Source organism: Cyanistes caeruleus, chromosome 3 (assembly GCF_971803275.1).
Source record: "Cyanistes caeruleus chromosome 3, bCyaCae1.hap1.1, whole genome shotgun sequence".
NCBI lineage: Eukaryota > Metazoa > Chordata > Aves > Passeriformes > Paridae > Cyanistes > Cyanistes caeruleus.
The window spans coordinates 62,545,558-62,570,703 of record NC_141703.1 but is presented as its reverse complement, the minus strand read 5'-3'; the positions used below and the strand labels follow the sequence as shown (position 1 = coordinate 62,570,703).

The window sequence follows — 25,146 nt, the reverse complement described above, 5'->3', positions numbered from 1 at the left end:
AGCACTTTCCTGCCCCTCTCCCTGCTTAGGGACACGGGGAGCTGCTTTCAGTCTCTGTCTCCGAATTTCGCTGGTTTCTTAAGAGGAGACACTGAACAAGCGCTCCTGCAAGAAACTCCCAGCTGCTACAAGTTGTTACTAAAGAGCATCGAATCAAGTCTTTATCACTGCTGCGATATTTTCTTTTAAAAAATAAACAAAGGAAAGGAAATTAGATTTTTCTGTCCTAATATTAAATGCAGTAAGTTGCCGTACTCGAACAATGAAACCCGAAAAGTTTATAAAAATATATTAGTAATAATGACAATAATACCAAAAGCAGCGCTCGAAGCGGTGTGCAAACCCGGTAAACTCCTGACCGGAAAACCAAGGCGTTTGGAGCTAAGTTTTGTCGTTTCAGTTCTCCTGCTGGTGGCAACGACGTGTCGATAAACAAAAAGTGAGAATTGAGGGGGAACGGCGGGGGACAAGGGAGAGGCGGCAAGAGCTGCTTTCCAAAGGCGGAGTTTTCTGAGGTCATTTCATCTCGAGTCTTTCGTCATTTTGAATATCAAAGAAAGCTGACTGGACGATTTTCCCCATCCCTCGCCCGGCCGGTGTGATGCGGTACCTTCGCGCACAGATCACTTTAATCGAAATTAAAACGCTGACCGTGCGTTTAACACACGCTCGGCACAACTGTCCGAGCTCCCTGAAAACTGCACTCAACTATGAATCTTGATAGTGTGGACCTTTGGAATTTAATCGTTGCTACTTTTACTTTACATTACAGAAGAAATATGGAAAGTTGTTTGGTAAGTTTTTGATTGGAACTTCAGAGTTTCCTTCTCTATTGTAAGAGCAAAGCGGCGTGCAACATGTAGCAACTTTTCCCTATAAGGGATCTATTTCCCGGTGCAGAAAACAATCAGTATCCCTTCGGAAAATAAAGTACAGCTCTTAAAAACTTGGGGAAAAGACCTTGTCCTCCGCTTAAGCTCTTTCCCCTTCAAAAACCAGCCGGTAAAGCAGCGCTGAGGCAGGCAAGCTGCTCTGTCCGCAAACCTGGCAGGGGGGAAAAAAAATAAAAAAATAAAAAATAAAAAAATAAAAAAACGGCGGAGGCATTCCTCAGAGCAGAAGTGAAACTGCCTCGATCCAGGCGAGTTTGTTTGTAAACCCGGGAGGCAGCGAGCCCGGGCGGCGGCGGGGGGGCGGCTCCGCCCAAGGGGTGCGGGGTGCGCGGCGGCGGCGGGACCCGCCGGGGCTGGGGCTGCAGCTGCTGACTCAGAACAGCAATGTAGGTCATAACCAGTTTCCTTAAGTTACCTAAGTTCCAACAATTCAGCTTTTCTTTAGAGACTTCCAAAGTGCTGTTGCAACATTTCTGAACGCCGTGGCTTCTGCTGAAGCTCAGCCGCCGGCTCCGAGCCACGGGGCTGCGGCGGGGCAGCGCCCGGGGCGGGCATAACCACTTCGGTACTAATGCCTTTTTACATCTCGCTTTTATCATCACATTTCCACCACAACGCTGTTTTTCTTTCTTTAATCTTTTCTCTCAGAATGTTAAAAAAAAAAAAAGAAAAAAAAAAAGAAAAAGAAAAAGAAAAAAAAAAAAAGTGCCAACGCGTCGCACTCCTTTTTCAGAACAGAAGCGAGAGAATTGCCTACCTACTCTCTACTCACTTCAGCTCTTTCCAAGAAGGCTTATTCACGGTTCACAGTTTGGATCTATCCTTTATTTCCACTATTTACTACTTTCTACCACCAGTCAGTTTTTACACAATCAGTTACAAGGAGGTTAAAAGAGCTTACTTGTGCCAGGGATTTTGTATGCAAAAAACCAATCCGACACTACACACAGTCCATCTTCGAACTACCTAATTTTGGATAATTTTTTTTTTCTTTCCCCTTTACTATTTTCTTCTCTCTCTCTCTCCTTTTTCTTTTTTTCTTTTTTTCTTTTTTTTTTTTTTTCTCTTTTTGCAACCACAGCAGAAGGAGCAAAGAGTAGCCGCAGTCCCCACGGAGAGCCCACAGAAGATGAGCAAGCACCGTGTTCTGTCCCAAGAGCAGCGATGTGGGACAGAGATCTGGCGGCGAAGTTGGAGAGGAGAGGAAAGCCCGGCATTCAGGGGACGCTTCAAGAAAGACACCACACTAAGGGAATTTATTTTATTCGCTCAGAGCTTTCCTCAGGCATTACCTGCGCTCCCCGCTCCGCAGGGAGCTCCCCCGCAAGCAGAGACCGTGCGTGGGGTGGGTGGAGCAGGAGGGGTAGAGTCCCGAGGGAATAGCACTCTCCCCCAGAAAATCATCACCGCGAAGGCATCTGCTGTCCGAAGCATGAGAGGAGAACTCATCCGCCCATAGAACTCACGACATCAAGGAGCGGGGGAAAGCCCCCAAACGTCGCCCGGTTCGACGGCTGTGTTTTCTGCTGGGCAAGAATCGCCCGCTGGTCCATCAGGGGTATTTTTAGGGCGACCACACAACCGGTGTGTCACGGTCACGCACGTCTCCAGCCTTCCTGCTTCCCTCCAGCTCCTCTCTAACCCCACGGTGTCAACCCACCGGCCTGTGCGACAGCAAGGAAGGATTTTCCCGTCTAAACATAGAAAGATTTGCTCAACCGAGCAGGAGTCCCGTGGATGTTTCCCCTAGCATGTCACAAGTAACAGAACCAGCAGCTCCACACGGAGCCCCGAGGCCGGAGCCGGGAGCGCTCGGCAGGCTCGGGCAAGCCCGGTCCCGGCCTCCGCCCGCCCGGGGCACAGTGGCTCTGCCTCCCGGGCCGGGAGGGACGAGCCTTCGCTCGCAAAATAATTAATAAATAAATAAATAAAAAAACAAAACTAACAAAAAAAAAAACCCCTCAAAAAGCCCCCAACAAACAAAAACCAAAACTAAAAAAAAAAAACAAAAAAAACCCAGAAAAAAACCAAAAAAAACAACAACCAGAAAGAGCACCCCACAAAAGAAGTTGAATGGAAACAAACAAAACAACAACAAAAAGGAGCACACTTGCTTTGGTTTTTTTCCAGGCTTGCTACCCTGCGCCGTCCCCGCCGGCAGAAAGTTCTCCCCCCGTCCCGCGGCACCCGAGGGCGGTGGCCGGGGTGACCGTGGGGGTTCAGGACCCGGAGGGAAACGAGACGTGGGCAAAGCTCGGCACCCCTTTGGGAACACGTCCCCTCAGCCTTGGCGGCGATGGAAGGCCCTCCTCTGGTGTTTGCAGTTTTCTTTGTTTACATTCAGTTTAGAAACATTGGCCTTCGGCCAGAACAGCGACGGCTCCCCTTCTCTCCCCCGACTTCTGTCCCCCCTCCCCCTGCTTCTTCTTCGGTGGCGGAGAAAATCCTTAAGTTTCACGACCCCCAGGTTTTAAAATGTTTTCCCGTCGGCTCCCCAAATTAACCCTTCGGCGCTACCTCGTAAAGAAAACGGAGCCGGGCGGTGCGTGCACCTGCCCTCGGAGCTCCCAGCCGAGGGGGTCGCAACAGGTTCTGCCGGGAGACGGAGGGTACCGGCGAGCCGATCAGCGCCCAACCGAGCGGCGGGTCCCCCCTTCCCCGTGGCCCCGCCGCTGGGCTCGGCGCGCCTCGCCTGGCCGCCCGCGGGGCGGTGCTGTGCGGCGGCAGCCGGGCGGGGAAGCGGCGCGGTTCTCCCCGCCGCCGCCGCCGCCGCCGCCGCTGCACCGCCCGGTTCCCCCCGTGGTCGCGGCGGCTGCAGCGGGTGGGGGAGAGCGCTGAAGTCGCTCGTACTCGCCGGGCTTGTGCGTCCCCCCTCCCCGCCCCGCCCCTCCACCCCGATATCTTCCCCCACCACCCCTCGGCGAGGAGTAAGTGCCACCGCTCCGCCTTCTCCTTTTCGCAATGTTGACGCAATCTATAAATAGTGGAACAAAAGGACCAACTTCCTCGCAGCTTTGCTGAAACTGCACAAAAAAGGCAACCGGGGGGGGACGGGGGGGGACACACACGCGGTTATTTTTTGATTTTATTTTTCTCCGGTTAAAAGGCGAATCCTCCTCCTCCTCCCTTCCTCCCTCTCTCCCCTTCCCCCCTCCCCCCCCCCCCCCTCGCTACTGGAAGATCTTTTTTTATTTTCCCTTGCTGCCTCCCTATGCTGGCAACGTCCTGCGAGTGGCTATTTTGCTTTTGCACCGAGAGAAGAGCTTCCCCCCTCGCCCTCTCTTCTGACAGTAAGTGCCATTTAGCTACTGCCTTTTCGGGGACTGGGGGGGCCGCCTGCTCGCCTACCTGCCCGCTGCCCCAGAGAGCGGCCAGCAGGGAGCCGGAGCTCCGGGGAAGCGGGGCGAGCTTTGGAGGCGGCGAGGGAACAGCGCCGCGGAGCGAGCGGGGATGCGCGCCGGGGGGGACGGGGCGTGGGGGACCCCTGCATTTGGCCGAGGGGGTCGAACGGTGAAATAAGGTGGTCGGGAGAGGGGACGGCTGCTGCCGCCCGCCGAACAAAAGCCGACGCTGATATTAAACGGGCTTTTGTTAGGGGGAAGTGAGTGTGCGTGCGTGCGTGTGTGTGTGCGGGGGGGACACCCCGCCCGCAGCAAGTTGCCGTGCGGCGGAGGCACCTCAGACTTGTTTACCGCTCGGCGCGGCGCTCACTGGCGTGTTTACCCTGCACACACGGCGCGGGGCTCCCCTCCTCCCCCCAGCCCCATCCCTCCTCCGTGCCCCGGGGAGGGGAGGGATGAGCGGAGCGGGGTTTAAAGCGGCGCTGGGGGGCTGCGCCGTCAGGAGATGCTGATACGATCACGCGTAAAACAAGCACCCCCCTCCGGCTCGCAAGTCGGATCGGTGCAAGCGCAGGCAGTCACTGGCCGGAGGGAGAATTACATCATCCCCCGCTCCAGTGATGCTACCTTTCGTGCCGCTACCGTGCGCGCAGGCAAACAACCGGGGGCGCGCCTCACATCCCCCGGGCGGCTCGGTGCCAGCCTGGGGGCGGCGGGGGGAGCTGGGGGGCGGGGAGGCGCGCCCCCGCGTCACTCACACACACACAGCCGCCCGCCCGAGTGTTTACAGCGCTCACACAGGCGTATTGTGACGTCGCCTGAGTGACAGCCCGCAGCTCCAACGGGGGGGGGCGCACCCCCCGACGCCGGGGCAGAGCACGGGGGCCCCGCCCGCCGCGCCCCGCCGAGCCGCTCTCGGCGCCCGTCCCGCGGGGAGCGGCGGCCGCCGCAGGGCCCCGCCGAGCCCGGGGCCGAACGCTCCCCAAGTTCAAGGCGACTCGCAGGCTCCAGCAGCAGCGTGGCTTACGCGATGCCGATCGCTTCGAGTTCGTGACGTTCTGTGACGTTTTAAGCGCTCGCTGTGCGAGGGACTGCCCGTGAGAGAGGCGAGCTGTGTTTGCAAGCGTGGGGGGCCTGGGAGGTTACACCGCTCCCTCCGGGGCCAGCCGGGACGCGGGGGCCGGGCTCTTGCCGGGGAGCACGGTCCTGATGGGACTTTGGGACAGGGACGCCGTCCGCGTAGAAGCTGTCATATCGATGGCCCTGGACACTCCATTGTCCAGACTGAACAATAAAAATCTGACTCTTTTTTTTTTTTTTTTTTTTTTTTTTTTTAAAAGGGATATAGACTTAAGTGGCGAGGACAAAATTTAAATTTCACGCGTCGTATGGTTTCCCCAGCGTTACAAGTGTAATGTTATAAGGTTAGCAACTTGTTGCAATATGCTATTGGGCTGGGGAAAAGTGTCTGTGGGGTTTACTCAGCCTGTGAAAATACTAAAGCAGTACTTACCCACTGCAAAGTCAATAAAACTGTGTCACACTAAAACCAACAAAAAGTGCTTTTACAAACTGATATTTGTCAAGAATTGTCTGCCGGAATGCAGCAGTGTAAAAATTACCACCAAAACACCAGCATCTACTTGCTGCAAAATTCAAGTAACCACGAATCCCTGTTTAATAGTACACACAGTTTTTAATGTGTTAATGCTTTGGGTTTCTTCAAAGCATATTACTTTTTGAAGTCTGGGTGTTTCTATTTGTGCAGAAAATAGACTCAGAAGCTTTGAGCTCCTACTGTTACAAAAGTTAAAAGGAAACAAAGTTGAGCTGCTAAGTCGGCAGTCTGGAATGAGTCAATAGTATCTCCTTTGTCCTGCTAGCTTTCTCTGCTGCGGTGTATCTTTGCTCTATTTCCTCTGCAAAAGCAAATGAGCGTTTCTACCCTCAGCATATTTAATAGACTTAATAGAACTCCTAGCTTCTAAATATTCTAAACTACCAGTAATATTACAATGTGTCTGCCTTTCCCAGCTGTATACAACAGTTATGATACCATCAATGACAGTATGCTCACTTCTTTAACCACAGAGATACTTCCACATTTTCCATAATCTATAATTAATAGAGAAAATTATTCTTGCTTTGTTGTAGTAAGCCTTCATAACGGAACAAATATGCCTTTTTTAAGTACTCCATTATCTCTTGTGTTTTTGGCTGGTTTTGGTTTGTTTTGTTCTTAAGGAAAAAAAAAAAAAAAAGAAAAATAAAGAAAAAAAGTCTGGGCTGGAGACATGAAGGAGATGTAAATAAGTCCCCTCTTCATTTACTTGGGGATTCCCTGGGAGTCTCAGAGGGCAAGGAGGTAACATAGCTGGCTTTTACAACAGGATGACAGGTCCTGACACAGGGTCACAGAGAATCTATGCTTGGCTAGCCCTGTGCTCCAGTTTTGTTTAGCTGGTAGCTAGTCCCTTGAGGGATCAATGTCAACTTAAGCATGCTAACTTCTACAAGCAATGGGCTGGCCAGTGACCGCGAGCTGAGACTGGCTCCTCCAAGGCTCCCTACTTCTGCTGCACTTGGAGCTCGAGTGCTGCCGGGCTGCTTCTGTGGCTCTGCAGCTTGTCACAGAGAGAATCCAAGCGGCAACGGTACAAAGCAAGTTCCAACACTGCCTGTTCTCTGAAAACCAAAGGTGGCTTGATGTATTAGGTGGATAGGAAAAGCAGTTTGGGTAGGGACATGGCTTCATGACTGAGGCATAGAAACTGGAGCCAACTCCCATCACCATGAGCTGAGTTTCTGTGCACCCCAACCCACTTTGCCCTTAAATTCTGGCCTTGAATTTGCATTAGTAGTTCCACAGATCTGTCACACTCCCAGAGATAATAAACAAATGTCAATTCAATATCCCACACATAAAAGGACTAGATATCAACCTACTTTCTCTTTTAAGATATGTATATCTTAAATCTATCCATCAGGGAACAAGGTATATGTGTCTGTGTGTTTATGCACACACAAAAACACACCTCCTCACACTGATAGTCCTTTCTGGTTTAACTTTCAAAACCCATTGGAGATTAGAGTTGGGCTAATAGAGCTCAAAGAAGAGTGAATTTGTCTTAACTCACCAGGGTTGAAACTTGCATTTTAGCACGTACAGTATGTAGTTTTTATTCAGTTTTATGTTACAGTATGAAGGCTTTTTAAGTCTGCAAGATCATGATAATTTTTTGTGTTTATAAAAATAAGGCTTGTTTGTTATTAATTTATCTAACTCTGCTTTTCTTTTGATGTTTGAAGTACATAAAGAAGTAATTTAGCACATGATTAGCTGAATGACTCTTCCTTTCCTTTTTTCACACTTGAAAAAGATTATCAGTCGACTGCTGCTGTATTACTGTATATGTGACCAGTCTGTCTGTACTGTTTGATGTCCGATACTTTTTAACTTTTTTTATTCTTCTTGTAGTCTTATTCTGTACATAAGGCCCTGGGTCTTTTTTATTTTTTAAATGCAGCCCTATAATTCCTAATGATAACAAGCAGTTTTCTCTGATCCCCATAAAGGCCTATGCTATGGATTTCTACAGCTTTCGTTTAAAACTCTAGACACATTTCCATCTTTTCATTTGTGAAGGGTGTTACTAACTTACATTTGGAAATTTCACTGATTCAGACAGCACAGTCTTCCTGGTTCTGCAAGCAGGCAGTTCCAGTGTTTCAGCTTTTGCACAGTAGCACTTTAACAAGCAGCAGCCATGCATAACTAACAAGACTGCAAGTCCAGTTACTGCTTTTTAGAAGCCTCTACCCAGCTCTTATGTTGTCCAAAATGTCCATTTTATGTTGTTGCAGCCGTAGGACAGTACTACTAACAGCAGGAAAGTGCAGTAGTTATTTACAATGGATAAGATACAGGGTGAGAAAACAAAAGTTCTAAAAAATGGAGCCTGAGGCACAGGAAGAAAGAACAGCTCCAGCTATCCTTTTATAGTAACTGGTGTTTTATGGAAAGTGGTTAAGAAAGGAAAACTCTCTCTTCCTTCCAGCAGTTAGCCAGTGATGGCATGATACTTCTAACTGAAGACTGATAACATTCTTGGATAAACCCTTATGCAGGTTTCATTTCTAGTATCTAGAAACAAGCAGTATTGTTCTCCTCAGCTCCTTCTCTTGGACCTACTTTTAGATTCTGGGTCTTACCCTCTAACTATATTGATGGATATCTGATAGAACAGTTTTCAAGTTTGGCATTAATGCTTGATAAAAAAGTAACATATTCTTACTAATATTTTAAATTGCTGTAGTAGTTTTCATTAGAATTTTTTACACGTACAGTTAGCATTCTGAATACAACATATGAATAGATGATATTAGCTAGTCAGGGCATCACTTCAAAACATGTACATGATGTCTACACAAGATGCACCTAGCACAGATTAAAAAAAGTGTTCTTAGCATGGATTACAGGTACAAATGAATACTTTGATGAATGGAAACTAGGAATTCAGTTGTTCACCAGATGAGAAATATGCCTTTAGACTCCACAAAGAATTAAAAAATAAATATGCTGAAAACTAGGCAACACTAGCTGGAAAAACAGATTATTGAGACCACTGTGTTTTTTAGGGACTCTTAGTATCCTCATTTCTGTCTGAATGTTTTATTTGCATTAACATCCTTTTTTATAAAACAATAAATTTCACAAAGATTCCACTGTATGACACTGTACTGATTGGCTGTTGCAACTACTGACTAAATATTAATTTCGGTAGTCTTTCTGAGTTAAATCTATAAACTCCTATACCTGGATAACTTTTAAAATCCTACACACGAGTGAAACTCTGAGCAAAACGATTTCCTGATTTACACATTGTCCATCCTTGCTTTTAAAGATTTGGTTAGTAATTTACATTAGTCTGTCAATTTTACTTTTATTAGTTAGATAAAGAAAAATTAGATGGTCTCTTTTGTTTTGAAGTGTATTTCATCCTGGTTTTATTGTATTAAGGAGGGCGATAAACACTCTAGGCTAAGTGGAAGGAGCTCCACATTAGTGCAATCACTTTGGTTTCATAACTCCTACAGATTTTTACCTCTTACAAGCAATGATTTACATACCATTGAGGGAAAATGAAAATGAGGGGGAAGCTCATTATGACACTGCAAAGTGTACTTAGCTTCTCCTAACACGGACTAGATTAAACCTGGCCTATGTCACAAGAAATGTGAAGAGTGGGAGCAAAGGGTCCTTTCTCATAATAGTCCTGTACAATTAATGCCCTCTTTGCTCAATAGGGAAAACCAGACCCAAAATGAGGAGGAGAATATGGACTCCTATTCTTTCACCTTCACTCCCCACCCCCACCCTCTGAGCTGTAAAGAAAGGATCAGGTTGCACTATTTTAAAAGCTGGTGCAGTACGCACACTTTCTCACTACATTGGCAAGCACTGGGAGAAAATCTCTCTCAGAGCTCACTGCAGGAGTTTCTACTGCTTCATAATATCTTTTACTCAGGACTGTGATTTTTCAACAGAGCTGAGTCTTCAATAAAGTGATGAAAACTTCTCCCATAAACATACAATATTTTTAGGGACATATACAAATAACGGTATTATTGAAATAACTTACCTTTGACACATGGCTTTGAAAGCTTCACGCTTGATGCAAATCATAAAAATCAAACTATCACAACAGCTCAGCACTACAGGCAAAGTAGACCTGTAAATAAATATAAAGAGAAGTTAAGCAACTTACCATAATTTCCTGAACATGTTTAAATAAACAGGATTGATTAACACATTAAAGAATATAATTGCTCTGTCTTTCATCCTACCGTCTGAGCACAGATTTCTGGTTACTGTTCCTATAGAAACTTCAAGTTAAATCAAACTGCTGATGTTGAATCTATATCAGGGTGGAAGATGGATGGTGCTTTGTCCAAAGTTTGGAATGGGAGTCTAAACAAGGGCCATAATCCTGTCCTTGACTCAGAATTTCACCAATGGCTTTTCCATTCGAAGACAGGGACAGTTAAAACTGTCCTACATCTCACTGAATCTAAGAGATAAAATAATGGTTACAGGTTGTGCCAATGCTACACATACCAGGGTTATACGGGTCTAAAATAATGTAAAATCTGAAATATTCTGTTTACCTGTACATTTGTCTTTATCAAAGTATAAAACTCAGTTCCCTAGGCAAGGTGCCTAGTTAGTAGTGCCTAACGGATGTCAAGAGGCTAATCCAACCATGAAGATCTCTCTTAAGAGGAGTTCCTATGCCATATCATATCTCAAAAGAAACCCAAAATTACAGTGATTGATATTCTCACCAGTCTTCCACTCTTTCCACATTAGATAGGAAGACCTGACTGGGAAATGGCACTAAAAGCCTCATATCTCACCCAGGGATCCTCCTGTGGGAACTGTGGAAGGAAGCCATAAGCCACCTCCTGTTGGAACAGGGCAAGTTTCGCACTGGGAGAAAGAATCTTCACAGAGCACTGCATAAATGCTGGGCTGAGCCAGTGGCACTCAGAGGCTAGAAGAGCTGTATCAATCTGTCAAGTGGCCTAGCAGTGAGAAGGAATAAACCCTGTTTAGTCTTGCCTCAGCCGCTATTACCTGAGCTCTGAGAGTTTTAAAGGAACAAAATCTCATTCCAGGCTTAAAAGAAGCTTGAGGGCTATAGATAAAAAGCTGTATACTACATCTAGGTACTACAACTGTAGTTGTTAATAATACAGAATTTCAACATACAGGCTGGGAGATATTTCATTTGAAAGCAAGAACGAAAATAATAACAGGTTTTGTCGTATGGCAACAAATTTACAATAGCAAAACTGTCCTTTTCTTATGCATAAGAGTCATCATTCTAGAGGGAGACCCTGCTGGAAATACGCAAGAGGCACATGAAAATGGAAGAAAAGATAAGAAGCTTAATGAAAGATGCTGATCTGGATGACAGAAGTCTTCATCAAACAAGAAAGCAGTCTCCTACTTACTTTCTGATGCTGCATAAATGAGTGAATCAAAGCCCACACATTCTCTTGCAAATCACGTCACAAGGATTCCACGTCTCTATGCCCCTGAGGTCATGAGTGACCATGTACTGACCCCTGACAGACTCCTGCTGCCTTTCCTTTAATACACCTCCCTAACCACTTGAGCCCCTATGACATATACATTGCATGCTTCCTACCCTGCCTTTCTTTTATTTTAGCAATCTGTACCCCACAAAAATTTCCTATAATCTTGCGTGTTTCTCTACAACCTTTCTCGTACTGAGAAGTTTCTCAATACTTCAGCAGATGTGTTAGGGAATAAAGAAAAACATAAAAAGATAAGATTATTTCGGGAAGAGACTCAGCAAGTTTTCAGAAAAAGGTATACTGTATTTTAAATAAAATAAGATTGTTTTCAACTGAAAGAGGCTCACACTTATATTACCAGTAAAACTTCTGCTGACAGGGGAGGAAACAGTAACTAAAGACAGTAGTTCAAAAGGAAGTTCTGTTACAGTACAGACCAAAAAAATTAACTTCTTTTTACCGAGTATAAAATATGTAATTAATGCTGAACTTCTGCATATGCCTTAAATACTGGGCCGTGAGAGTGGATTGCTCTTTAATGTGTCCAACAGGCTTAATGCTGAAACCCATACAGGGAAATAATTATGACAATAGCATTCGCCAAACACAAAACCGAGGTATTCTTTCATTGAAACTCCTCCAGCTCTAACAAAGAGACAGCATTCAAAAAGAAAAGAAAAAAAAAAAAACCCCAAAAAAACAACCCAGCATTCCAAAGACCACTGTAGATGCTGGGTATACTGGATATAGACTGATTCTTGAGTTAAGGACAGACAACCACTAGCCAAAAGGAGTAACTCGAACAAAGAAGCGACTTTCAAACCTCTAGTTTGAACTTATCTATGTTTTCACACATCAGTAGGTTCAGTGGAGTTAGAAATATCCAGTGTGTGTAATGAAAACAATCTCTATCAGCGGATACAGCACGAACATGATAACGTATGTTTTCCAAGCCTAGAGCAATTGTCAAGCAATTACTGTTTGTCAAGACAACACGCTTGATAGTCAGGGTCACCTAACCCCAGGTCATCTCCTTCTGCCTTACCGTGAGGCAGGTCTCAGTAACTCAGCTGCCCAGACTTCTTTAATTTGCTCTGAAGCCAAGTTGCAGATGCAGGTTTCCCTGGCTGTGCGCAGCCAGAGAGCCGAGGGAGGTGGTGGTGACAAGGGCTCAGCTCCTGCTCCGCGATGGCTCAAACTGGCAACAGATGCTGGGGTTTTGTTCCGAGGGAAGGAGGGCCCGGCGGGTCAGAGGGGACTCCTGACAACTGATTATTAACCACGGCTTTCTAAAGCACTTGCAAGGCCCATATTGTGTTTGTTTAGGACCCAGAACTACAAGTGCATGTTATCAGCAGACTGGGTGAATTGGTTTGTGTCTCTGAGTTCAATTACCAATTCTAGCTACCTTTTAAAACGGAAAATAGAATAGCCTTGTCTTACACAGTCTATTTTGGTCCAGTTTTATATTTCCTTTTTTTTTTTCTTTCATTTTAGAGAACCTTATTCAATTAAATATATCCTCTTTATAAAATATTATTCTTTTTGCTATCTAGATTTCATGCCTGCACAACTTTATTTAATCACCTATATAAGGAACTTCTTATTCTTAATTTTTATGCCTTATTATAGAAAATTTAATGGCTTCTCTTTACCGTGACTTTGTCTTCCAATTATAATTTATTAAAAGTGTGTATGTAGATGGAGAATGGAATTAAATTAAAATGTAGCAAAAGAACCCTTAATTTTTTCTTGGTTAAATTAAATAGCTATAACTGTACACAACATGTAAGAAAAAGACTTATCAGAACATGCTGTATTGAAAACTGATTTATTCAACAAGGATGAATCACTGCTAGTTGGTGAACTCAAGTGATTGTTTCAGACCTTCAAGACTGTAAAACTAGTACATCTTAAAATTTTACAGATTCATGGACCTAATGAGAAAAAATGAAATCACCTGTTTTTTTATCTCCCAGTGGATTTTTCAATTTTGAACATACTAGTTGTTAATTTAAAGTAGATGAGTACATTAAAAGAGAAAAAGAAAAGCTATCAGAAGCTGGTTCCACATTCTGCAGGTTATAATTCCAAATGCTCTGCCAGTGACTTCCACCCCTTCAGTGGTTTGACTTTATCTAAAACTTTGGCATAAAAAATTGTTCAGCGCAGTATTTTTATTGTGTTATTTTAAAATACTACAGTAAATTTAACCTTAATACTGGCTGCCCTAATTTCATAATTAATTTTAAATGGTCTTATTAAAAAAATAAACTTTAAATTTAAAGAAAGCATACATAGAGAACTCATTAAACACATTAATTGTCCCAGGAGGCTACACAAGTAACAGAAAATGTGATTTCCCGCCTTTCTCTTATAGCCATTTAGGCTATAGTATGTTCAAACCAGCATGGGTCCCTACTGTGTCTGCTGGTGTACATACAAAGTTAAAGAGACAGAGCCCTGGCACAGAGGTTTGCCTTCATTTCCTCAATACCTGAGGCATTAGAAGAAGTCAAGCAGGATAGGCTTTTTCTTTAATGCGCTGGCTGTTCAGGTGCAGATTTACCAGCAGGAGGAGGGAAAGGGTGAAAGGATGCTATGAAGAGCTCCAGATCATTCCTTGTTCCTCCACCCAGTCTCCTACTCTTCAAACTATAGCTGCACCTATGCCTATCTACTGAAAACTGGACAGACTTCAGGCTAACCAGGGAAACGAACGTAAGAATTCACCATCTTTATCTCTGCTAAAAATAGAGTCTTCCCATTAAATTTCCTTATCCTTGCAAAGTGACTTAGAAGGATAAACCTTCTGTCAGGACAATTTCCCAAGTTTAAAGGGAAAGTTATTTCTGAGAATTTGCTATAGCTGTGATCCTGGCTTGCTGCATTTTGGAATATGACTTACAGATTTGGTATCATAGATCTGTGGATTTGATCTATTCACTTAAGACATATCAGAATGAAATTCCTCTTCCTCCCAAATTACTGTGATGGAAACAGCACCATCCCATGGATTTTCTATTATTTTTCTTGCTCTTTTCTTAGTCAGGCTCAAAGATTTCCTCTTTGTAATAAAGAGAATCTGAAAGCCAGTATAAGGAACAAGTCACTACTCAGAATTACAATGGTTGCAACAAGTTTCTAGAGAGAGAAGGATGAATAAAGTTTGATTTAAGGAAGGGCAAGATTAGTGAGAAAGGAGGAGAAGTAGAAGCATTCCGTTAACATATGATATAAAACCTTTGAGATACTACAGACTGGGAAGTTAGCAAAGTTGAAAGTGCAGCAAAAAGAATAAGAATGACTAAGGTTGACTCTAGTTGATTAAATTTAAAGAGAGGAAAGTCCTATAAGTATTTTGTTTCATTTTTGCAAAGACTGTGAGTAGGTCATGATTCATAAACAAACTTTGTTTTAAGAATACTAGAGAGGTCAGATTGGTTCAGGGCAGGTTTGGCCCTTTTACCCATCTCCAACAGCTGACAAAAGCCAATTCTTATCCAAATACTCCCTCAGTGAACAGCAGGACCAGGACAAGCACATTTGATGATGCCCATACACTCCAGCATCCAACTTTGTTTTAGCTTGGAGGGTTTCCTGAACCTGATGTGGTTTGTCCAGTCAGTGACCTTCACTAGAGCTCTCTTCCAGGGCCTTGTGCAGTCTCTCCCTAGATTGTTGCAAACTTCATTAATCTACACTGTCTTTAGTGAAGCAATGTTCTGAGTATAATACCCATGAACATATAAAGGAATATAATTTATTGTATTATTTACTTTGAACAGGCCTGTTGCTGTCCTCTGATGCACCTTTATTTTTCTTTATTTTGATAGAGAAGGTGAAAAGTTGATCCCTGTCCATTCTTTTTGTTTGTGACTTTAAAACATTGATTGCTGTTTTGAAAACGCAAATTAGAGAGGTGCTGTAGTTACAGTCTCTGAAGAAGACTGCATTGCCCCAAGGCTGGAAATCTATTTCTTCTTAGCTCTGCCAATCAACTACCAGTCTGCCTGCTATCTGTGGCAGATGCTGAAGTTGCTATTCCAAAGAAGTCCTTCCAAGTCCTGGGGAACTGGAAGCCTAGATGAGCACATTCTGAGAGAGCCATTCTTTTCCACTGTTAGGGAAGATGCATTAGAGGAAAAGATGCAGTCATGCATACTGTGCTCTTAAACCCTGCTGGTCTTTCTTCAAGCAGAATCTAAAAGAATCATAGGGAGTGGAAATAAAGAGGATAAAATTTGCCAATCCACAGAAATCAGCCCCGTTCCAAGAAAATTACTTGCTAATAACTAAAGCTCAAGGAATCAATGTAAACTTTATCTAAAATCTGAAGCAGAAAGCTGAAGCTAAAGTAGTCCAAGACTCCTCTAAAGGAGGAGGACATTGTTTCTAGAGTAGACCTTAACTTGGGCAGAGTTAACATCATAATGAAAACCACTGTAGCTCATGAAGGTTTCCTATTGTTTCAGTAGGAGATTCTTAACTCATGCAGCATTCTTCCATTTTCCCTGCCATGTGTTTTACAAGACACACAAATATTTTTCAGGCAGACAGGAAAGCACAGTTTCCATTAATAAAAAATTATGCAGACAGGTAAGACAGGTCTCCAAAAGATTTTCTTAAGTCTTACTACAAGTTAAGGTGTATTATGTCATTGTGCAGAAGAAGATAAGCAGCTATTGCAGAAAAATTCAGTTTTAGAGAAATTATATAAACTCCACTTAGTGTCAAAATTATTAAAGAGTCCTGTACTGTTGAAGTAGAAGAGGCTAAGGGAGACTAACCATGCCAGGATACTCAAACAGAAAGTCTTTTCATTCAGGTTTGTGAATAACTCTAGTTAAAGTGACTCTATTTGACACAAAATGACGTGTACTGTTGCAAAATAATTTCTGTCAGCAGATTTCACTTAGGCAACACCCCGTCTATCAGCTATAATCATACTGGGTTTGGCTGCAGGATCTGATTATTATTTCAGAAGGGTATGTTTGGCTAAGCAAGTTAAGAGAATGTACTAAAAGTTTCATAAGACACAAAGAAAGATTTTTGAAAAGGCACACAAAGCCCATGTTATAAACAGGTTGTCAGGAGCTCACAGAATCCCTCTAGTTAGGACACCTATTTGTATGTTATGAACAAGCACACATTTAGAAGTCCCCATTTGAAAAATGTGACTCTGGAAGACAGGTCAGTGCTATTGACTCCCTGCTATGATAGCTAGATACACTGAAGGTTAGAAAGGCTCTAGCCTCTAATGTTATCAGCTCTAAGCCCAAGTATTTCCTAGTTCTGACTGGTCAGCTTAGAGCTGTATGACACATAAAAGATCCTGAGGATGGTCTTGCACCTCACTGACTTGTTGACAAAAATATATGATTAATTATCATGTTAACTATTGGCACTTGGTTGAGAAGTCCCTGAAAAACAAACCCAAATTTATTTGTTGTTCAAGGCAGAGACTACTGACTGAAATATTTATATGGACAGCAGGCATCTCCTGAACATCACAAAGATTTTGAATGTGAGCAAACCCCTGTGTCTGAATAGATCTGTCTGTACCCCAGACCCTTGGTACTTTGAGGTACGAAGGCGACACTGTAACGAGTATCGTTCGTTCAAAGTTTAATGAGGACTCCTTTGTGTACCCCAGACACCTGATGCAGCAAGTGCCAGGTCATTGCAAGGCTTTCAGAATGTAGCTGAAGTACAAAATGTTTTGGGAGAGACTACAAATGCTGAGAGGTTTTTACTGATCTTGAAAGATGACCTAGAGGCTGATTTAATTGACCTGTTGCTGTCTACAATCTCTCCTCTGGGAAGTAAAAGGCTCTTGATAATATGATGTATAACAGTAAAACCACAACAAAATGTTTTAAATTGGTGTTGTTTCTGTAAGTCTGAGAATTGTTGATGATATAGTTTTAGATCTGTGTGAACTGAATCGATCTGTTGTGGTACTACACCTCAATGCTTTATCTTCTGAAGCAGGCTGTGCTGATGGCTACTTTTTCTGGGAGGAGGCAGGGCGAACACCAAGTCAGCAGAAAATTCCGGTTTGGTTCTCAACACTGACTGAAGGGTAGCACTCTGTAATATAATCCAGAGCTCCTGTGAGGAATATAATGTCTTTTCTGCATGGATCCCTATGTAAAAATAGACATCTTGCAGGCTGGTAGTTCAAAATCCCTGAGGATTAGTGATTGGTCAGGAGATTATGGATACTACTTCAATCTGAATTTGAAATAGCAAATGAAATTGTGGAGGCACTGATAGCTGACAGTGAACTGCTAGCCCTCTCACCCTTCCTGTAGAGACAGAAGGCTTTGTCTGATTTAGAATGGTACATTTGCTTCTGCAATCAGTTGTAGAGGGCACCCTGTTTCTGGTGTTTATTGTTTCTAATAAGCTGGACAACTTGTTAGAGAATGAGAGAGAAAAGCCATGAGGCCAACAAGTCACTCAGCACTATGTATGACACCATGCTGAAATACAAATACAATCACTACTATTAGGGCTATAAATACATAAGGCACTTAACACAAAGACAGCCACTATCAAGGTCCCTGCAGAAAGTATGCAAGTAATAAAATTAGTCATTTCAGGACCTGAATTTTAAAATACATGAACCAGAGACTTGCCATATTGCTGAGGAATATTTTATCCCTTCTACATGCATGGGCAGCAACCTGCAGTGAGAGTCACGCTCCTCTTGCCTCCATCAGACTTCCCTACCAATGTAAGTGGATCCTGCTAATGGTTATGTCCCAGAAGATCAGAATCCCAGCTTTTAGGACACTGAACAAGAGACAATGTTTTAAATCATAACTACAACTTTACTTGTAGAATTTAGATATAAACTGATCTCTGTTTAAGGGAAATCTCCCCTCTCACCTTCCCTTCCCTGCTCTATGTTTCATCTCATAAAGAGGAAAAGTTACTATGGGATATGTTTCTCTCCAAAGAATCACACTAGGGAAAATCTTGAAGACCAGTAGCCTATGACTCCTTTATCCATATACAAAGACCTTTATCTAGTATGTTGACTCAAATTGTATTTTGCTAATGATCATTAGGGGACTTCATTTGTTGTATGAAATCAATTATACTATTACAATTAAAGTTAAGTAAATCACACAGTACATGTGCTGCATGATTTCCATTTCTGTGGTATGATGGAAATAATTAAATCATCCATGTTTATATTCACGTGGCTTTTTAATGCCCTGAGGTCAGTAGACATGGGCATGTATCAAGTATCTGCTGATACCATTTAATAGACCTTTTCATTCAAATAATCTGTCCTTGCACTCATGGGGCACATGCACACCAGCAGTGGAACACATCTACACAACCACATCCAAGAGCATCCCGGAAAAGTTATTCACATTCTTTGTAAAAACTGGGCAGTTAAAGTAATTGTCTGTGTTTTGGCCAACATAGATGGAAAATTGGGCTGTGTAAATTAACACACACACAAACTGAATTAATAAAGTAACTATCTCTTTATGCTGTTGCTGTACCTCACACTGCTAGTCTGGAAAGCCCAAAACTGCATAGAAATGCAATTTCTACTTGTCCCAATATTTTTCTTAATTCTGACATTTTTGTATTTATTTCTCAAAACTGGCCAAAAAACATTAACACTCCTGAATATTAACACTTTCCAACCTATATATTTCTGATCTATAGTTTGTACTCCTTCTTTGAGTCCAACTGCAGTTATGTTAAATAAGGGGATTACATTACATTATTAAATCTGCTAAAACAGAATAACACAGAATGACTGTACACCATGTTCTACCAATTCTACCTCCAATCATACATTCTTGTGCCAACTTAAAAAAATGTTATATCATTCCAGTTTCCTTGTATGTGGCTGTTTACCTCATTTAATCAAACTGCATATATTTTTTTCTTCCCAACCATCCTTTAATTATTCTGGTTTTGGATGTCCTTATTTAATCTGTAAGCAGTATTTTCAAAATTATTAAATTATAATTTCATTAACACCTTTCAAAATGGGGATTAGATCCATCTATATATTATTAACTGTATATGTTGCTGAGTACCATACTATTGAAAATATATACAGTCATTTTGCTGGGGATTGATTTCTGCAGTAGTTACGCTGGGCCTCATGCAGGAAAACTAAATTTCTCATCCTAATAAATCTCCTCTGGTTACAGAAATACTTTCTTTAGTCAGCTTTTTCTTTTTTTTAACTGTTCAGTAAAATATTACATAGGAAAGCTTAAAAAATATTGTTTGCATTTGCAACTTCAAACTTAAAAGTGAATGTTGCATTACAAAAATTCTTAAATTAATATGCATGTTGAGAAGCAAGTTCTCACAAGTAAAACCAGACAACTGTAGGTTTCAATTGTAAGTAAAAGGAGCTTTAGTATTTTTTCCTTAACTTGTTTAATTGATTAAGGCATCTTGCTATTTAAAACCATTATTCTCTCTTCAGGAAACACCTTGGATCAGAAATAACTTTTCTGACTTACATGAGAAGTCAAGTGACACAACTTTCAGATGCCTTTTAAAAGCAGTATTCACTTCTATCCAGGAATTATATTTTCCTATCCATGTAAAAAACTGTAAGTTAAGCATTCTAAAGTTATTTGCTAGACATGTGCCTCTAAAAACTCTACCTACACTGTTTTTCTTCTATATAAACTATATTAATATAAAGATGCAGTGTAATCTGAGTCATATTTTTGAATAATTCTATTCAAGCTGACAACAATCTTTGTTCAAACCCGCTTGTTATCATAAAGGTTTTAAGACTTTGGTGGTCTCTTTCTAAGTTAATTCTCAAACAGCATAAATAGCATAAGCAGATACCTCCTACTTCAAAAAGAAACAACAAAAAACACCAACCAACAAACCATAAACCAAAGCCAGGTAAATTTAAATGGTTCAGGTGCAGTATTAAACAAAAAAAAGTCATACTGGAAATCCTTTGGTTCCTTATCAAGATAACAAGATACAAAGAGCCACAAAAGTGAAGGGGTGTTACTTTTCTTTTTTCCTCTCTGAGGTGTTAACTGAGTGAAAGGTATTTGGTTCTCTGTACAATACTCACATTTTTAATAGCTGCTTCTAATACTTGAAAATTTTCCAACCCAATCTGAGTGAATAAGGTAGAATAAAATGTCCATTTGCAAATGTTCACAGCCTTTCCTGTTGCAGACCCAAAACAAAAAAAAACACTGGAAGATGAAGACTTTAATTTGAAGACTTTAATTACCATTTGATATAAGCACACAAGTCCTCAAGTGTCAAGTGTCAGAGTACAACAGAGTGATAATTAATAATACTTTTCTCATCATCCTTCAAGTTGAATTTCTAAGAGAGAACAGATATGCTAGCCAGTATTCTGAATAGTCAAATGATCTTCATTCCTTCAATATTCTTGTTCTTAAGTTACATATTTTATGCTCTAACTAAAGCATATACATGGATTATTCCCATTTTAATCAAGGCCGTGGATGTTGGTAACATGAACCGTACATTTTCTGTAATATTGTTTTTGAGCACAGGAAAATGAAATAACTTGAGGTTTGGAGCAGAAATACAAGTGATACTTTCTAATATCACTAACTAATTTCACTTTAGGGTTCCATTATCACAGCATAGATACTAGGTTTCATTTTTATTACTAACAGACTTTATTTACCACTGTAAAAATAGCCTGTTAACCACAGAAAGTAAAATTCACCATCAAAGTTCTGGTTTTGTTTAGGAATCAGACTTTTTCAGATATTCTGTCAAGTAGTAAACCCTTGTTATCTATATGTGACTTAAAGGAAACTACATGTGTTTTGAATTCGGAATATTTCCCTGTAATACCTACAAAGCTATATATACCTGAAAAGCATGTGCTAGAGAGAATTAGAAGACAAGAAAAAAGGGCACTGGCAATGCTGAAATCAGCTTGCTGACCAGAGAACCAAGCAGTGCAAGTGGAATAATAGCACTGCTTGCATGAACAGGTAACATACTTTACCCTTACTGCCAATCTGTAAATGGAAATTATATATAAATAAACTTTAAAATTAAAGAAGTGAAAATTAAAATACACAAAGGCATGCAAAACTCAAGAATACATCTATTAGGAAAATAAAAAATAAACCTGCATTTATGCAGATTTATCATGTTTTCAGACTATACAATTTTTACCTCCATAGTCCAAATTTATTTTTCAAGTTACAACTTAATGTTCTGGGTTATCTATTGTGTGGAGCCAACAATCATGGAAGAAAATAAATGTAAGAGCATTATTATGACAGAAACATTTTTTCTAATCTGTTCTAAATTGTCAGCAGCATTGTTCTAATTGCTGCAGCATCACCAGATGACTTGGTTCCAGTCTTTAACTGTCCTTGTACTTCAAAGGATTTTCCAAATATGTAGCCTTTTTGACTGTAAATGAAAAAACAATTTTCTTTCCCTTCTGCAGCTGGGTACAAAAGACCATTGGTGACCATGTTCTTCACAATAATCTTCAGATGTCCTACTATTTTTCCCAGTCTTCTCTAGACTAAACAAATACAATTTTTTTGAAATATGCCTTACAAATCTTGCTTTCCAAAAACCTTTTAGCTTATGTGTTCTCCTAGGGACTCCCCTTCACCTGAAAATTGAAATAATTTTCGGTTTTTAGACTTTATTTTAACACAGAGATCAAACAATTTTATTCACTGATTTTTATTCCGGCGATTTTGCATGTATGTTCTTTGATTTTGCTTCCTCTGTAAAACTAGGTAGTATCCATGTTATTTGAAATTTTATGGAACTGTAGAGCAGTAGGCCCCACAGACCCTTGAAACAAAATACACCTCTACATCTCTTTGGTAACTTCGGGAATCAGTAATGACAATTTTCTTTGAAAATTAAGTAAGTCATTTTTTCTTATTTTTTTTCTTTTACTTCAAAATTCTGATACACCAGGGATTTTATATATCTTCTTAGTTTTATATTTAACAGCTAAAACAAGAATTATAATATTCTTAATAAATAAGAGAACGGATGGATGGACAGACAGGCATAAATCCCGTTTTTCTTTGAGAATCAAGCATAAGAGAAGGGAAATTTGACTCAGCCCATGTCTCTGTCTATTGTCCCAAAATAGGAAATGTCTGCTGAAACAGTTAGAAGGATGTTGTTAGTTGAAGTACACTAGGAATCTCTTTTTAATGATTACACAACTACTAGTTTGTGATAAAAATATATCACATTTTGCATTATTTTCAATGAGCTTTGCCATAATGAAGAAGAAATATTGTGGACCAAAAAAAGTAAACCAAAAGATTTAAGATAGTTACAGATCAATTCTGCAGCAACTATCTGTATTCACATTTATTCCCAAATGCCTTCCTTTAGAGAATCCAGTCTCTTTAAGTTTTTTTAACCACAGATAGTTTATCCCAGGAACCTTCAAATTATTTCCTTAGAAAGAAGGTGGCAGGGGGGAGGAGGGGGAGAAGAAGTGATAAATTGCAGAGCAGTTTATGACATTTAGCCCAGATTTTCCATTTCTTTGCTCTACTTCACTTGTGCAGACTATGCAACTATACCATAATCACATATGAAAGCTCTTCTCAGAAGTGGTTTCCACAGTTTGGTTTTGCTTTTTATTTTTCATATAGCATATTCATAGGGTACTTTCATAATGAATTTCTGAAATGTAGTAGTTGTTCTTTGTAATCTAGCTAATCTATCAATGAGCAAAATGTCCCTGATACCTAGGTGTGCTCTCAACAGGCTAAATGAGTAAGTAGGCTGAAGGACTCCTCGCAGCAGTACACTCCTGCTGAGAGCCACCCAATCCCGATCTCCAGAAAAGACTCTACCCTTCAGCCAAACTTCTGAATGCGGTTATCTCCTCCTTCCCGTACTTCAGTTCAGCTTCCAGCAGCTCCTAAAAACTGTCCCCCCATTTCCTCAGGAAACACAGACAGGCAATCCTTCAACAAGTTATTAAGCAGGAGTGATGGGCATGGAGTGTAATCACAATGAAGAGAGAAGTAGTCTATGAAGACTTATCTAGCAGACCTGTCCTATCTGCCGTAAGAATTTTCAGAATCTCTTTTTGCAGAAGTCTTGAAGCAACTCCTTTCCTCAAAACAGGAACTACCAGTTCTGGCAGTTCAGACATTAGGTTTAGCATATATAATGTACTCCAGAGAGAAGTGGGTAATTTCAAGTATTTTGTTTGGCTGTTTCATATAATTTTCTAAGACTATACTTAAGGGCATCACAGTATTGTAATTTTATATCATTCACCTGAATTTCCAAAATACAAGGTCATTATGAGAAAGAAAACTTCTTTCTATTCAGCTATGTGTGTAATATGTACAACACATTTACTTTATGTTATTCTCTATGTGCATCTAATTCCAGTTTCCTATGTTCTTAATTGATATTCTCTCCCTTCTTTTAAGGTAGTTTCTAGTATTGGCAAAACCATGATCCTACTGATGAAAAGCAATCCAAATATACAGGTTCATACATTCATACCACAGAAGGGTTATTTTGTAATGCAGTTCCCTACTGTGTTGCATATCCGGTCGATGGCAATATGGTAAAGCCAGAATAGCCGGTTTGTTCCCCTAGAAGAGCTGCCTGCATTTCTGCAGAACAGCTTCTCCAAATGCTAAACCTACAGGCAAATTTATGCTGAATCGTTGTTATGATGGTCTGTTTTGTTACCAGTGTTCCATTAGGAATAACTTCATATTAAAAACTGTTTCCAAATCCCTGCTCCTAATCTTACTTCTCAAACTCTTGGCTATTTTCCTTTGATCTATAGCATCCTCCAATTTTCCCAATTTCTTTCATTTATGTACTTTATATCCTCAGCACTCACCAGAGTAACTGACCACTTTCAGAATCTATATTTGTTTTGATCTGAGTTGTTTATTTCCTCTTTTTACCTCTAAGTCACTTAAAAGACAACGCTCAACTGCATGCTAATTGATCATGTTCCAGCATTGTCTGATGTGCCATATTGTCCTTTCCTTTTTTATTTTCTGTCTTTAGACTTAAGCTGTTAATCCCAGGTCACAAAGTAGTCTATGAAAGTAATTTCATTTTCCCTTTTTGTGCAGTTTTTCCTGCACATAGTTTTCTACAACCTGTAAAATTAGAAATTATCATGGAAATAACTGGCGACCTCACAGGTCAAAAGGTGACCTGGAACCTAATGGTAATTATATCACATACTGAACACCTGTCCAAGTAATACAGAGATTGTGCTCATTCCAAGACATAACTGCGTATTGGGGGCTTTTGTTGAAAACTATATAAATATTCAGTAGAGCCCTTATCCCATCTTGTGCATGATGAGGTGACTGTTTTACTTTGAAGCATGCCCACTTCAGCATGAGGTCATTCTCAAAAGTCTCAAAATAAAATACCATAAGCATATTTCAGGCTTTTATCCTATAAGGTAGATGGGACCCAAACTGCACTTTAATAATGAACTAAATCTATTTACCTAGATGGTCCCATGCTGAGTTCTTTATTGTAACCTTGCTTATCTTGAAAAGAATATTCAGTCATCTATCTGGCTTTCAAGTTTCCATGTTAAAATACTTCCACATCAGGTAAGTACTGTTTTCCCTTCTGTTGTCCTCTGACTTTCTTAAATTGCCAATTTTTCAGATTTTCTACCTTCCATTTTAATTGTCATATTTTATATCCAAACATAACAAATTAATTAACATTTCTGGTCAAGAAATAGTAGTCTGTAAGATTACTGGTTTTCATGCCATTGCCTTTTTTGATTAGAGCAA

The 25,146-nt window shown here is 41.1% G+C and overlaps 1 protein-coding gene and 1 long non-coding RNA gene across 28 annotated transcripts in view; one reads left to right on the top strand and one right to left on the bottom strand.

Moving 5' to 3' along the window:
* Window positions 1-25,146, bottom strand: part of LOC147654188 (uncharacterized) — a 110,697-nt gene that overhangs the window by 55,713 nt on the left and 29,838 nt on the right. For 23 of the 27 annotated variants that reach the window (XR_015284615.1, XR_015284617.1, XR_015284612.1 and 20 more), the window contains one exon: window positions 9,877-9,966. The gene's annotated coding sequence lies outside the window, so the exon portion shown is untranslated. Of the gene's footprint in view, window positions 1-5,910; window positions 6,154-9,876; window positions 9,967-10,286; window positions 10,306-20,574; window positions 21,984-25,146 lie in introns of those variants that run through there. The other 4 variants (XR_015284635.1, XR_015284647.1, XR_015284646.1 and 1 more) reach the window with 3 other exon arrangements.
* Window positions 3,910-25,146, top strand: part of LOC111941417 (uncharacterized) — a 57,077-nt gene continuing 35,840 nt past the window's right edge. Inside the window, exon 1 of the long non-coding RNA XR_015284651.1 lies at window positions 3,910-4,183. This is a non-coding gene — a long non-coding RNA (uncharacterized LOC111941417). The remainder of the gene's footprint in view (window positions 4,184-25,146) is intronic.